This window comes from Triticum aestivum, chromosome 7A (genome assembly GCF_018294505.1).
Source record: "Triticum aestivum cultivar Chinese Spring chromosome 7A, IWGSC CS RefSeq v2.1, whole genome shotgun sequence".
NCBI lineage: Eukaryota > Viridiplantae > Streptophyta > Magnoliopsida > Poales > Poaceae > Triticum > Triticum aestivum.
This window is the reverse complement of record NC_057812.1, coordinates 635,508,376-635,512,981: the sequence shown is the minus strand read 5'-3', so window position 1 is coordinate 635,512,981 and position 4,606 is coordinate 635,508,376.

Below are 4,606 nucleotides of genomic sequence, written 5' to 3'. Positions count from 1 at the left end.
CTTCCAGCCTGCCCCCGCATACCACGGACCGCCGGTCCACCTCTGGACGCCGCAGGACTACGTCGACCTCGTCAGCGACGACGACACCGGCGGCCACTGAAGACGGCGACGACCACAACAGGAGCACGCGGGCGGCGTTATTTTTTTAATGATAATTATGGCACTGGGCCGTTAAGTGAACCGTGAAACTGGCCGTTTTGTGGCCGTGACCCTAACTTATGTTTTATGTTTTTTTAACTGTGTTTATTTACTCTTTTTAATCATTTTGTTTAAGTTTTTTTTAACCACGTCCAACACAAACATGATTTGGGGTGCGGTCGTACATCGGGCGCACCTACAACCCAAAGGATAGAACCGGACATAGGCGAACCCATTACAACCCCAAAAGGACAAAATCCGGCCCAACTGGACCTCTGTTTGAGGTTGTGCGGTGGAGTTGGCCTAAGGCCACGTGAATCTGTGACATTCTTGTGTCCTGGTCCAACAACCCGAAAGACAAAGTTGGTTGGTTCATGGGTTGCACAAATGTATGCACCAAAAGCATGGAGGGAGATAAAGGCTTAAAGAAAGTGAGAGAAAATGGGCGTGCCTATGCCCTGCTTGCCGCGAGACGTAGGGCAGCCTCCTGTCAATAGGAGTCATTGTGGGTCGGCCCAGCGCAGCAGGAGCGCTTCGCCTCACAGCACGCGCGGGCACGACATGCGCTCACCCTGCCACGATGATGTCATGCTAATTTATTTATTTTTTTCTATTTTCCTATTTATTTTTATTTTAAAAATTATAATGTGCTTGCAAATTGTTAAACATGTATAAGAAAAACATTTTTAAGTATAATTAAAATCTACAATATGTATGGAAAAGGTACTCTCTTCGTTCCATAATATAAGATCTTATTACATCCAATATATATTATGGGACGGAGGGAGTAGATATCAAAATATATATTGAGAAAAAAATATTAATCATGTATTTGAAAAATGTTAGACCTATATAAGAAAAATGTTTGTTATGTATACGAACATGCACAATCCGTATGGAAAAAGTGGGCATCATAACATATATCTGAAAAATGTTAATCATGCATTTGAAAGATGTTTAACAAGTACAACAAAATGTACAACTGTTAACCAAAAAAATAAAATTCGTATGAAAAATGTAGACCTCAAACCATATCATTTTTTAAATGGCACATTTATTTTAAAAAATGAAAACTATGTATAAACGATGTTCGTGGTTTATATGGAAAATTTACAACATACATTAAATAAAAGTACCATAAAATATATTTTGAAACATATTTCTGATGTATAAGGAAAATGTATATTGTATGTGGAAAAAATGTTTACTACCATTCAAAAAATATTCACCGTGTACTTGAAAAAATGTTGACCATCTACTAAAAAAGAGTTCAAAAAAAGTATTTAATAAAACAATACATTGTGTACCTAAAAATTGTTTAACGCGTGTCAACAAAATGTAACGTGTACACTAAAAATGCACATTGTGTAATAAAAAAGTGTATGTGTTGAATAAAAAAGTAATCACTGAAAATTGACAAAGAAACGAAGAAAAGGAAAGAAAATCAAAAGGGAAACAAATAAAGCCTAAAAATAAAAAATAAAAGCAATGGAAAATAATGGAAAGAAGAAAGAAACGAAGAAAATTGAAGAAAACCATAAAAATAGAAAAAACCAGAGAAAACCAAGAAAGAAACAAAGGAATGAAAGAAATCATAGAAAAATGAAGAAAAGAAAAAAAATCAATAAAGACTGGGAAAGAAATAGAGAAAACTGTGAAAAAAGCAAGGAAAACAGAAAAACAGAAGAAGAAAAAATTATAAAGGAATAAAAAAAAAGAAAATACAGGAAGTAAGCAAGAGAATAAAAACCAGAGCAAACAACGAACATTACACGATCGATCGAGCAAACAGAAAAAACACCAAAACAGGCCGGCCGAGAAGCGACATTAAAATGAAAATGTTGAGGCGAGACAAGAGCTATACTTGTTAACAAGATATAACTCTCACGTGTAAAGGCCTTCTCAAGACAAAAAAACATGGTTTTCACGGTGAAACCTTTTGGCCCCATCATCACAACCAAATCGCAAGTTTTCTTTGAAAGGGCTTAAGATGATACTCCCTCCGTCCTTTAAAGAATGTATTGCAATCTATCATTTCTATAATTTATCATATCTACAATTGTTTTTACATAATTTCCACTGTAATTTATCATTTCTACAAAAACAAAATCTATCAAAAACAAAACAATCTAATAATCTGAACAAAAACCATTCTTACATAACTCCAAAAATTCTAAAAAATTAGGACAACGTAGGCAATTTGTATATCAATACTATGTGATAATTTCATACCAAGATCACATTCCAGTAAAAAATGTAAATTCCTACACTGGGCGCAGCAGTTTCTGTTTTTGCACAGAATCAATTCAGCGAGTATCCACACTATTCCAAAGGCTTTACTTGGCACATTATTGAAAAAGGTATAAAACATGATTACTACAGTAGCTACTCATGCGACCACACAACATAGTAGGGGTAAACATTGGGTTGTCTCCCAACAAGCGATTTTCTTTAATGCCTTTGTATCTAGACATGATGGTTTTAATGATGCTCACATAAAAGTGAAGAATTGAAACATAAAGGGGACATTATGAAACATATATCAAACACATTTAAGCCTAACCCACTTCCTATGGATAAGGATTTTATAAGCAAACAATTTATTGGAATAATAATCAACTAGCATAGGGAGGCAAAACTAGTGTAACTTTCAAACTTTCAACATGAAGAGAGGTGATACGTCTCCAACGTAATTATAATTTTTGATTGTTTCATGCTATTATATTATCTTTTTGGATGTTTTATATGCATTCATATGCTATTTTACATTATTTTTGGGACTAACTTATTAACCTAGAGCCGTGTGCCAGTTTATGTTTTTCCTTGTTTTTGAGCTTATTAGAAAAGAAATATCAAACGGAGTCCAAACGGAACAAAGCTTTCGCGATGATTTTTCTTGGACCAAAAGACACCCAGGGGACTTGGAGTGCAAGTCAGAAGAGCCACATGGCGGCGGCAAGGGTGGAGGGCGCGCCCTAGGGGGGGGCGCCCCCCTGCCTTGTGGTCCCCTCGTGACCCTCCTGACCTAGTTCTTCCTCCTATATATTCACATATATACCCAAACCTCCAGAAGCATCAACGAAAACACTTTTCCACCACCACAACCTTTTGTTCCCGTGAGATCCCATCTTGAGGCCTTTTCCGGCATCCTGCCGGAGGGGGATTCGATCATGGAGGGCATCTACATCAACTCCATTGCCCTTCCGATGAAGTATGAGTAGTTTACCACAGACCTACGGGTCCATAGCTAGTAGCTAGATAGCTTCTTCTCTCTCTTTGATTCTCAGTACCATGTTCTCCTCGATGTTCTTGGAGATCTATCTGATGTAATCTTCTTTTGCGGTGTGTTTGTCGAGATCCGATAAATTATGGATTTATGATCAGATTATCTATGAATATTATTTGAATCTTCTCTGAATTCTTATATGCATGATTTGATATCTTTGTATTTCTCTTCGAATTATCGGTTTGGTTTGGCCAACTAGATTGGTTTTTCTTGCAATGGGAGAAGTGCTTAGCTTTGGGTTCAATCTTGTGTGATTTCACCCAGTGACAAAGTAGGGGTAGCGAGACACGTATTGTATTGTTGCCATCGAGGATAAAAAGATGGGCTTTACATCATATTGCTTGAGTTTATTCCTCTACATCATGTCATCTTACTTAAAATGTTACTCTGTTCTTTATGAACTTAATACTCTCGATGCAGGCAGGTGTCGGTCAATGTGTGGAGTAATAGTAGTAGATGCAGGCAGGAGTCGGTCTACTTGACATGGACATGATGCCTATATTACATAATCATTGCCTTGGATATCGTCATAACTTTGCGCTTTTCTATCAATTGCTCGACACTAATTTGTTCACCCACCATATTATCTGCCTTTATGAGAGAAGCCTCTAGTGAAACCTATGGCCACCGGGTCTATTTTTCATCATATTAGTTTCCGATTTACTATTCTTGCAATCTTTTATTTTCAGATCTATAAACCAAAAAACCCAGAAATATTTTATCTTTTGTTTAGTTTTATTTATCTCTATCAGATCTCACCTTTGCAGGTGACAGTGAAGGGATTGACAACCCCTTTATCGCATTGGGTGCAAGTGTTTGGTTGTTTGTGCAGGTGCATCTATTGGGGACTTGCGCGTTTCTCCTACTGGATTGATACCTTGGTTCTAACTGAGGGAAATATTTATCTCTACTATGCTGCATCACCCTTTCCTCTTCAAGGGAAAAACCAACGCAAGCTCAAGAAGTAGTAGGAAGAATTTCTGGCACTGTTGCCGGGGAGATCTACGCCAAGCCTACCAAGTACCCATCATAAACTCTCATCTCTTACATTACATTATTCGCCATTCGCCTCTCATTTTCCTCTCCTCCACTTCTAAAACAATTTTCGAAAAGATTTTCCCTTTTCTTTGCCCTTCCTCCGTTCGTCTTTTTCGTTTGCTTTTCATTTGCTCAATCGGTTTG